Genomic DNA, 12,018 nt, shown 5'->3' on the forward strand with positions numbered 1-12,018 from the left:
AGCTGACCGCACATATGCCCATTAACAAAACAAGGAGAACTGGGCTGCATTAGCACTAATGTGCTTCCCCCCCCCCCCAAGAAGAGAGAAATAAAGGGATAGCAATGAAGCCTAGCATTTCCCACTCTTTTAAATGCCAGTAAAACACTTCTATGCTCAGAGTCTGTTTAAATTATAATGACAATCATTAAGCAGTATTCTAAATATCCAGGAGCGTAGGACATAAGATAAACAAACACCAAAGAAAATGAGCTGTGGGAGAAATCATCACAACAACATAAGCAGGGCTCCAAATCTAGGAAAGGATAATGTGGTTTATACCGGAAAACCTTCAACTTCAGGAAAAGAAATAGGGTGATTTTTCTCTTGAATGCAAGACAATTCCCTTCTTTAAATTGCTTCTTTATGGCCCAAGCTAAGTTGCTAAAAGAGAAAAGTAAATTACCAAAAAAGTGGGCTCCAGGGATGCAGGAAAGGCAATAACTTGCTCAATTCAACCCATTTTTAGAAAGGATTTGGAAACAAAGTTATTGGCTTTAAGATGGGGGGGGGGGGGGGAAAGTAGCTGAATGAGACAACTGTGTACAATTTGGCCTGCTAGCCCCCAAACCCTCAGTACTATGAACTTTCTTGCATCAGGAAGGTTAGGGCAGGAAGCCTGGATTTATATGTCCCATCGCTGTAAGCCTTGGAGAAGCTACCTAATTTCTCGGTTTTTTCCAAAGATGAACAAAAATGCATATCCTTGAGGTAAGTGGGAGCTGTGAGCACTCAGGTGCTGCCTGGGGCACGGCTTATTAACCTGTTTGGTCCACTTTGGTGGTGTTTGTTTTAAAAGTCCAAGGCGCCTCTAGTTTCAAAATAGCCTTCAGAGAAGTGATAGTATGGAGTATGTGTCAGAAGCAGCAGGTTTTCCTCTAGGACGGGGAAGTGGAGATGGTGTACCAAGTAATGACCCAAAATTGTAGCAATTCTAAGTATTCATTTTATTATAACTCAGCCAAGAACATCCAGCTAAGATCATGAATACTAAGGGGAAAACACACAATTAAACGAATGGATTCCCTCTTGGCTTCCATGTCTAACAAAGTAGCCACCCGGGCCCCATTTGGTCATATTGGACCACACTGGACAAGATGGCCACTTATCTTAAGTGATGACTAGAGTCGTGGAGCATTAGTCCGAAGGTCCCTCAAAGGTCAATTGGCTGAACCTCTAGTCGGCACTGACTGAAGGAGAAGTTGGCTCCACAATCTCCCCAGTGAATCTAGTCTTTGTTTACCTTGGCCATCAAGTCATGACCATTCAATAAGTGTGAAAAAGGTGGCTGCAGAGAATTCCAGGGGAAAGGCAAGATGGCAGAGTAGAGAAAACCAAAGCTTTCCAACATTCTTCTTCAAACAACTTTTAAAATAACTCATCAATTTGAATTCTGGAGCAGTAGGGCCAACAAAAGGTCAGTGAGATAGTCTTCTAGATTCTTCCAAGACAAAATAGAAGGCTGACAGAAAAATCTGTAACACAAGAGGAGGAGGCTGGCCCAGAAACCCTGTGGATGGAACACAGATGGTATTGACAAAAGCAGAAGCAGCTTTGTAAATTCTCAAGTCAGAAATAGTAAGGGAACCTGGCATCTAGTCAGAAAGATATTACAGGCTACCCTGGACACAGGACCAGACACTGCTGAGTAACTCCATTGTTATTCTGACTTCTAGGTCATCGTTCAAGGGCAGAAGGAAACACTTTTGGTCAAGAAAGACTGGGAATGCTGAGAGGCATTATCACTTCTAGGATCAAGGACCTTAAGGAACAGTACTGTTTTTAGTCCCAAGGAGTGAAAGGCCCTGAGAAGTATCAATTGCAATTCTAAGACATCAGGAATCCTACCCGAGTAAGGGCCAGATTGCAGACTAAGAACACTGATCACATCTCTCTCCAGATTGCATCACTTTGGAAGCATGAAAACTTCCAAACCCCTAGAACTAGTACTGGAAACAGAAGAGTAAAAAAATCTGAAGCTTCTACCCATGTCAAGGGAAGACCCCCAACATTAACAATGTTTGTTCCACATCAAGAAGTAGGTAGGAAAATGAGCAAGAAACAACAACAACAACAACAACAACAACAACAACAACAAAAAGAACAGGACCACAAAAAGCTACTATGATGATGGGAAAGATCAAGAAACAAACTCTGAAAAGACATTCAAGTCAAAATAGCTACAAGCAATGTTTCAAAGAAAAATGTGATTTCATACAAGTCATAGAATACTCGGAAGCACAAAAAAATTGATTTCCAAACTCAAATAAGAACGGCAGGGGGAAATTAGGTTAAAAGATGAATGTAAAGGAATGAAATTAAAAAAAAAAAAAAACAGCTTGGAAAAAAGAAAGATACAAAAATTCATCAATGAAAATTAAAAAACAAAAACAAAAAACAAAAAACAAAAAACCAGAACTGGTTGGGGCAGCTAGGTGGTGCAGTAGATAGAGCACCAGTCCTGAAGTCAGGAGGACCAGAGTTCAAATCTGAACTCAGACACAATACTTTCTAGCTGTGTGACACTGGGCAAGTTACTTAATCCCAATTGCCTCAGCCAAAAACAACAACACCCCCCCCCAAAAAAAAACCCACCAAAACAAAAACAAACAACCCAGAACTGGCTAAATGGGAAAAGTTACAAAAACGTAATGAAGACAATTCCTTAAAAATTAGAATTCAGCAAGTGAAAACTAATGACTGAGACATCAAGAAACAACAGAACAAAGTTATAAGAATAAAAAAAAAGGAAAGAAAGAAAGAAAATGTGAAGTCTCACTTGGAAAAACCAAGAAACAATAGAACAAAGTTACAAGAATGGAAAAAACAGAAGAAAATGTGAACTCTCTCATTGGAAAAACCAGCTGACCTGTAAAATAGAACAAGGAACGTTAATTCACGATTTACTGAATTATCTGAAAGACAAGATCAAAGAAAGAGTATAGACATCATAATTCAAGAAATTATCAAGGAAAGCTGTCCTGATATCCTAAAACCAGAGGGTAAAATAAAAACAAAGAATCCACCAATCACTACTTGGAAGTGATCCCAAAATGAAAAATCCCCGGAATATTATAGACAGCTTTCAGATCAAAGAGAAAATAACTCCAAGCAGCCAGAAAGCAACCATTCAAATACCCATGGAGGCAGTCAGGAATACAGGAAAATTCAGCAGCTATCAAATTAAAGGACCAAAGGGCTTAGAACATGATACTCCAGAAGGCTTAAGAATAAGGACTGCAATCAAAAATAACCTACCCAGCAAAATGGAACAAAATCTTTCAAGGGGAAAAAAAAAAAAATGGACATTTAAGGAGACAGAGATCTTTTGAGATTATATTAGAATGCTGTAGGAAAAAAATAGATGAGGAAAAAAAGATGTCCAGAGACAAGGAAGAGAATAGGGAAAATTATCTCACCTAGAAGGGATGGGCAAATGAGGGAGGACAATGTTTGAACCTTACTCATATCTAAAATGGTTCCAAAAGAGGAAATATGAATACATATTCAACTGATAACAGAAAAAAAAAGGAAATCTAGAGCAATAGAAGTATAAAGGAAGGCAGCAGCCAGAAGCAAAACAGACCTTAGAGAAGGGATAGAATACAAAGAGAGAAGGAAGATGGAAGGAAACACACTGTAGAAATTATAAATGTAAACATAATGGTATGAACTCGCCCTTAAAACGAAACTGGATAGCAGAATGGATTAAAAACAAGAATCCAACAATATGTTTTTTACAAGACACATATCTGAACAGAGAGAGACACTCTTCAAATTAATAGATTAGAGCAGAATCTATTATGTTTCAGCTAAAGTAAAGAAGGCAGAAGGTGGCAATCATGGTCTCAGACAAAGGCAAAGCAAAAATAGACCTAGTTAAGAGATAAGCAGGAAAATTACATCTTGCTAAAAGGAACAGAGTATCAGTACTAAATCAGTACTAAACACATATGTACCAAATGGCATAGTATCTATATCCTTAAAGAAAAATCTACATGAATTATAGAAGGAAATAGACAGTAAAACTATACTTGTGGGAAACCTCATATTCTACTTTCAGAAGTAAATCTAGTCATAAATAAATGAGAAAGGAATCATGATGATGAATAAAATCAGAAAAGTTACCTGATAGTCCTCTGGAGAAAAACAATACAAGAGAAGATAAGAAGAAGGGGGGCAGGGTATGGTATAGTAACTGCTAGGAGAGATGTGAGAAAACTGGGATACTAATGCTTTGTTGGTGGATTTGTGAACTGATCCAACCATTCTGAAGAGCAATGCTTTTTAACTCAGGAATACCACTATTAGACTTTTAACCCAAAGACATCAAAAAAAAAAAAAAAAAAAAAAAAAAGAGGGAAAGGACCCATTTGCAAAAATTTATGTATAAGGGCAGCTAGGTGGCACAGTGGATAGAGCACCAGCCCTGAAGGCAGAAGGACCAGAGTTCAAATCTGGCCTCACACACAAAACTTCCTAGCAGTGTGATCCTGGGCAAGTCACTTAACCCCAATTGCCTCAGACAAAAAAAAAAATTTTTTTTTCACTGTAGCTTTTTTTGTGGTGTCAAAGAATTGGAAATTGAGGTTATACCTGCCAATTGGAGAAAGGCTGAAAACAGCACAGTAGATAATTATCAACAAAATGATTTCAGAAAAACCTGGGAAAACTTACATGAACTCATGCAAAGTAAAGTGAGCAGTACACTAACAGCAATATTGTAGGATGATCAATATTGTATGATTTTATTGTTATTGTTGTTCAGTCATGTCCAACTCTTCCTGATCTTATGGTCCACACTGTCAGTGGAAAAGACATTGGAGGAGGTATTCATTTCCTTCTCTAGAGGATGAAGGCAAACCAAGATTAAGTGACTTGCTCAGGATCACACAGCTAGTAAGTTTTCAAGGTCACTTCTGAACTCTTAGCCCAGCACTCGGACCACCGAGTCCATTAGCAGCCCCATGAAAGATTTAGGCACTCGATCAAGACAAAGATGCAAGACAATTCTCAATGACATCTGATGAAAAATGTGATCTAACTCCAAAAATAGAACTGAAGAACTTTGAATGCAGACTGAAGCAGATTTTTTAAAAATGTCTTTATCTTTACTGGTTTATTTTGTTTATGATTTCTTTTGAAACATACAATATAAAAAGTGTCTTGCAAGATATCACATGTATTATTGAAATCAAAATGCTTATCTTCTCAAAGAGGGGAGGAAGGGCAGAAGGGAGAGAGAATTTGGAAGTAAAAAAAATTTTTTTTAATGGCCATTAATTTTTTACATATATGTGGGAAATATTTAATAAAATAAAAATAGTTTTTTTTTTAAATAAAGAAAATGGTGGTTGTCTCTAAAGCAACCATATGAAAATCCACTTGGGCCATTTATCCACATGAACACAGTAGGGACATAAGATGGGGAGAAAGGGAGTAGGGTAGGAATAACTAGATTGTACATTGAGGCTTGATTTTCATCTTAATACTGACACCAACTCACTCTAATCATAGGTTATTTTTCTTCCCAAATGAGGAAGTCGACCCTATTGAGTGAAGCTTTCTAGGTTCAACTCTGAAGTTTTGATTCTTCAAGGAAAGAAAAGAGGCCAAATTATCCAGCAGAAAAGGTCCTCAGCTAGAATCATAAGATTAGGGTTTATAACAATTTAAGCCCTTTAATCTCTCTAAGCCTCTCCAAAATGATTGTTTGGGCCGCAGAAACCTCTCAGATCCCTTCTAGCTTGAAAATGATGATCCTCTGATTATAATCTCCTAAAATGAAGTCAAAGGGAAATGGGAAGAATAAGAGGAGAAAAAAGGGGCACATGTCCATCCTCGCTTTAAATCAGATCTTGTATCATTTTCAGAAGGCTTTAGATAATGTCAAAGAAAAATCATTAAATCACATTAAGACATCTTCCAAAGCAGAAGATTGGAAAGCTAAATGAAGAGCATGTAATTTCAGTGGATTTCACAGATGCAGAAAAACTTCATGTGATTTTCAAGTACCAAGGAACTTTCTTCATCTTTCTCCTGGAAGGTCCACTTGCCATGGCTTCACTTGCTGCCCATTTCAGGGTCACACTATACAAAGACTACAGTTTTGGTGATTACTTACTCAAGGCAACACAAACTCTCCAAAGTTGGGCGTGTGATCTCACAGACTCAGCCGGGTTTCCCGGAGGCCAGATATCATTTTGAAAATATGTCACGATGACTTAGGAGAAATGTCTTTTCCTCTTTAGGGAAATACTGGATGGAGGTGCTATAAGCAAGCCCTCTCAAGCTATAAAGTAGGTCAGCTAGCGCTTAGCAGCTGTCATCCCCAAAGTTTGTGCAGAGCTCCCTACGCTATACAAAAAGGAATGCAAATAAGATAAAACCAAAAAACTGAACAAAGCACAGCAGTACAATTCTATTTCAGGTAGTGGTTGATGAGCAGCTTGCTGCGTAAGCAAACACAAAGTAATAAATGCACTTAAGGAAAAACAGTATTAGCTACTCAGAAAGATGCCCTCCCCAACACGCTCCCCTCCCCCAAAAAAGTCTGAGCACATTGGGAAAAAATCACCAAGTTTTACATCAGGAAGAGATCACAAAGGTGATATTGGCAAATCCCTATTCTACATCACAGACAAGCCATCACCCTGCCTCCGGCCAACACCAATGACAAGGGAGACCAATTATTCGGTCTTTGTGTAAAGAAGGTCTTGTTAGGAATTAGCCCAGTTCAGAGTCAAAATGTACCTCCCTATCAAGCAAAGGAAGAATTTTAACACCAATTCCATGGGCCAACCATTCCAATATTTTTAGACCATGTTAGCCCATTTCTCCAAGCAATGTATCAATTCCTTCCATCTTCAAGAATCTTAAAAAGGTGGAAGGCTAAAGGGATATGGTCCAAGTTGATGAAACTATGAAGACTTTTTTAGGGGGAGAGAGAATAAAAGGTGACAACCTTCTTTGCAAAGAACCCAAGGGAATTCCTGCAGCTTAAAGAGACCCAATAAGAACAGCATGATACTGCAGAGATTTAAGAAAAGGCTTGGCAGGAGCATGTGAGCTTCAATTCTACAGGGAAAATAAGCCTGGGAGGGATGAGGAGAAATCAAAAACTAAATTCTCAAGACATTCATAGGAGTGATTCAAATGACAAGGGAAAAGAAGAACTGTCTAAAGAGATTAATGTGAAGCCACAGGGAATTCACAACCAACCCAGATTTTTAAAAGGTAGCAAAGAAAATGGAAGATCATCATGGAAAATGAAAATAAAAGTTTGGCATAATTCTGGAGTAAGAGAGCCAAAAGAGCCAAGCTCCAAAGAAATCGGAAAACTAAAGGTGGCAAAAGGTTTTACAATAATTTGGGCTTTTTTTTTTTTTTCTTTAAAATCTACTGAGGTACAAGCAGGCAAGATTGCAACAGTCCTCAAAACTCCTTTATTTACAACTTTTTAAAATTAGTGAGGAGACATCCCCAAAGAGTTTTTGTTTTTATGGATTATATCTATCTCCATTTGCCATTAGAGATTGAAACATCTCAATATTAATGATGTACATTGCTTTATTTTAATAATAGAATTATTTTTCAAAATATATGCAAAGATTATGTTCAACATTCACCCTTGCAAAACCTTGTTTTCCAATTTTTTCTCTCCCTTCCCTCCTACCCCCCTCCTCCAGACAGCAAGTAATCCAATAAAGGCTAAACATGTATAAAAATAAGATCAAAAGGAAAAATAAGAAAGAAGAAAAAAAAAAAAAAAGCAAACAACAACAAAAGGTGAAAATTTGTCCCTCAGGGTGAACAAAGACAGGTGAAACCCAAAGAAGACAAAAAACAAAAACAAAAAAACTTTGGCACAATAATGCAAAAAAAAAAAAAAAAAAAAAAAAAAAAAAAAAAAAAAAAAAAAAATCAAGAGTAAGAGAATGTAGAAATGGGAAGAAAAAAAAAAAAAAAATCTACCAATCACTACTTCAAAGAGCTCCTTTGTAGAAAACACGTTCTTGCCAAATTTTGAAATCCCCAGATCAAAGAGAAAATTTTGCAAGAAGCAGGAAAACAATTCAAATATGCTGGAGCTATAATAGAATTGTACAGAACTTAGTAGTTACAATATAAAACAATAGGTACTAGAATAAATGTATAATGGCAATCAAAAGAACTAGGCCCACAAAATATCATACACAGCAAAATTATGCATAATATTGAATGAAAAAAAATATTCAAATGCAGATTTTCAGGACTTTCATTCAAGCAAATCACAACTTAATAGACAATTTAAGAGCCAATATCAAAGATTAATTTCAAGGAACTTAACAGACATTTCCATATATAAAACAAGTAATTTGTCCATCACATGTTTTAAGGTTTGACACCAGGAATTGGGTAGCTCAAAAGAAAGATTGAGGCATTGAATATGAGCTGACTCTAAAAAGCAAAAGTGTCTAGGAAAAGGTAAGATAGTAATTATGTTATACAAATGAAATACAGAAGAAGAATAGACACAGAGGCATTAGGAGGAGGGCTCATAGTTCTGAAAAACCTATTCACATCAGAAATGGATTAAATAGGCAACACTACATATGTACCATGAAGTGGTATAGGACTCTTCAAAATCTATTAAAATATAAGGGGGGGGGGGATGGAGGGAGAGGACAGGATAAGGTGGAGTAGAGAAGGATATGTAGATAAAATAGAAGGATTTATGGCCATGGGATAAGGTATGCAGATTAATGGGCAAGGGATAAAGGATAAGGTGGGATACAGAAAAGTCGGTAGAGTAGAGTAATGGCAAAGGAACAAGATATATAGATAGATGGGAAAGGGATAAAGGTGGTGTTGGGGGGGAGGTAGTATAAGATAAGATGAGGATACAGAAGGATGTAAGGTTAACCACACTGGGACCAATTATATGGATTAATAGGAAAGTAATAAAAAGAGAAGGAAAGGTTGGGGGGGGGGGGGGGGAGGAAGATCCATGGCCAGGAGGTTAAATAAGAGCAATGCAAGTTAAGAAGCAGAATTAAAGTAGAAGAGTCATCAGGAATAGAAAATAAGAAATATACGTAACTATTAAAACAAGGACAAGAAGTACAATTTACTAGGAAAAAAAGTAAGGCTAGTAATCATTGATCTTACACAAAGTCAAACTAAAGATTCAATCAAAAGAGAAATCTACATTATATGTTAGTTATACTATTATTGTTTTAGATGCATTTACACATATGTAAACCTGAATATGTACATGTATGTGTATGTGTCTGAGTATATGTGGGTATATATGCATGAAAGTCTATGTATGTGTGCATATACATGGAGTATATGTGTATAGGTCTGTGGATGGGTGTGAAGAGGTATGTGTATCTATAGGTATATAGAGATATATTTAAATATACATACATACATCTGTGCTTAACCATAACCTGCTTGGGGAAATAAAAGGGGGAAAAAATAATAAAGTAAAAAGTATTCCGCAGGGAACAAAAGAATATCCTACAAGGAGGCAAAGATGGACACTCGTGAATATAATTTTTCTTCTTTTATGATTTATGTGTTTTCTTGAAATGGAAATTTATTGCTATATATTTTGAATTCCCCCTTATAGTTTCATGTTTGTGATGACAATGTTTTGTTACATTTTAAATTTTCCTTTTCTTTTTTCCTATTGTTTTCCCTTACTTTGTAATTAGCTCAACAAATAAAAAAAATTTTTTTAAAGAAATGTTAGTTGATATGTAACTGGGAAAAATAAAATAAAATTTTAAAAAGAAAAGAAACTCTCTGAAGACAGGGATTATCTGGCTTGCTTGTATTTTAATCCCGAGTGCTTATCAAAGTGCCTGGCACATAGCAAATGCTAAATAAATGCTTTGTTATTAATTCATCTACAAATATAAGTAGATACAAAATACATTCAAAATTCTTTTGGAAGAGAAGAGGAAGGTTCAGAAAAAACGTCATGTAAGAGGTGGCACATGAACTAAGCCTTGAAGGATTCAGAGAAAGATAAGGAAAAAAAAAAAAAAAAAAACTATTCTAGAGATGGGGGAAAATCTTTCTAAAAGCCTAGAGACCCAACATGGAATGTCTCATATGAGGAGCAACAGTCTGCTTGGAAGAAGAGCAACACATATGAAGTCTGAAAAAGCAAGTGGGAAGTGGACAACTTTGTATCTGATCCCAGAAACAATAAAATGCCCCTGAAATTATTTCAATAGATCCATTTTAAGAAAATGATTTGGCAGCTACACAGAGGAAGGACTGAAAAGGGAAAAAACCTGTACAAGTAGATCACTTAGGAGTCCAGGTAAGAGGCAATGAGAGATCAAAGTGTTCCTAGCTGAAATCTGTCCATTGCAAAGTAGGAAATGCAAGTCTAAAGCTCCAGTGCTTACCACAGGGCCTGGTGCACAGCAGGAACTTAATAAATGGCTACTGATTTATTAAAGATTCAACAGAGAGTAAGTAGGGCTAGATGTATAGATGTGGGTATCAATTAATTAGAGATGACAACTTTAAACTATCAGAGCTCGGAAGATCATCTAATAGGCAAAGGAAAACTCAGCCTAAGCTTTTAGGTGTATTCACAAATGGGCAAGAATTTCCTGTGAGATTAAAATGGTCCAGCAGCTCCCCAGGATCCAACTAGTAATCATTGCTACCTGGGACCTCAGAACCCAAAGACCTCCTTCCTTCAGAAGATGCAGCCTTCCCGGCCCAAGACAAGTAGTTACAAAGCGGTTCATTTCCAAGGCTCAGGAGTTGTCAAATTTCTTTTCCCATTCTGTTCTAGGCTCTCCAGATTTGGCCCCCATCCCCAGCCAACTCCCTCATTTTCCACTCCCCTCCAGGTACAGTCTTCTTGTAATAGGAAGATAAGGTCCTTAAGAACAGATTGTTCTTGTTCTTGCTTGTACTGGCATCCCCAGCAATTAGTACAGTTCTAGGCATGCAAAAGGCGTTTAATAAATGTATTAACATTGGGTGTTCTGGACAGTTTCTTTTTTGTACTCTTATCTCCAGGTGCTTAGGACAAGGCCTCAGACATAACAAGCACTGAATAAATGTCTCTGTTTTGGAAGAACAATCCTTTTGTTTCCAATTTTCTCTCCTTTTAATTTTTCTACTTTTGTGTTTTACATAGATATTTCATAGTATTTTTAGGGACATTTTTCTTTCAGGACTACTTTTAACTGAAGTCCATAAATAGTTCTCCATGTTCTATTAATAAAATTATTTGTTTTTAGGGTAACCTTTTGTCAGCTGTTTGTTTTTTGTTCCTCTTTCCCTTAATAATTACAATTTCTCGGACAGCTTGATGTTACTATATAGTGCATAGAGCACTGGCCCTGGAAACAGGAAGACCCGAGTTCACATTTGACCTCAGACACTTAACACTTCCTGTGTGACTGTCACTTAACCCTAATCATCTGCAAAATCAAAACCAAAAAAACTTTTACAATTTCTATTATAGTATAGTGTGGTAGTGTGGTAATATGTACCTTTTGCTATTTATTTTTGAGTTCTGTACACATTATTATGTAATCCCAACAAATAAATATGTGTGCTAAACTGAAAAACAGTTTTTAATACTTGAGATTCTTATTCAATAAATGTGAAAGGTCTTTAATCTCTTCCTAGCATCCTTTTCAGATTCTCTCTCTTGTTTATCTTTCTTTTCATTTATTTGAGCAAAATCAGAAATACCAAGAAATAATCAAAATGAAAAAGTACAGCATTCAATTAAAATGATTCCAATCTAACCTATTTAAACAAGCTAGGGACACTGGAAAACAGAAATGGGTAAAGGAAAAGATATTGACACATATTACTGTTATTTCCTAAAGAATTGTTAGCATTTATAAATCAACTTCCAAATATTAAGAGCAAAAGAGTTTAAAAATTGCTTTGGCCAACAAACAATATTTGTGTAACTGGTAGCAAATGGTAGTTGTGTAACTATTGGCA

General features: G+C 36.5%; 1 protein-coding gene across 8 annotated transcripts in view; it reads right to left on the reverse strand.

Annotated features, from left to right (window-relative positions):
- The window catches only part of MTMR3 (myotubularin related protein 3), a 174,617-nt gene that overhangs the window by 28,511 nt on the left and 134,088 nt on the right, over positions 1-12,018 (reverse strand). The gene's annotated exons all lie outside the window — the stretch shown is intronic.

This window comes from Sminthopsis crassicaudata, chromosome 1, assembly GCF_048593235.1.
Source record: "Sminthopsis crassicaudata isolate SCR6 chromosome 1, ASM4859323v1, whole genome shotgun sequence".
NCBI classification, from domain to species: Eukaryota; Metazoa; Chordata; class Mammalia; order Dasyuromorphia; family Dasyuridae; genus Sminthopsis; species Sminthopsis crassicaudata.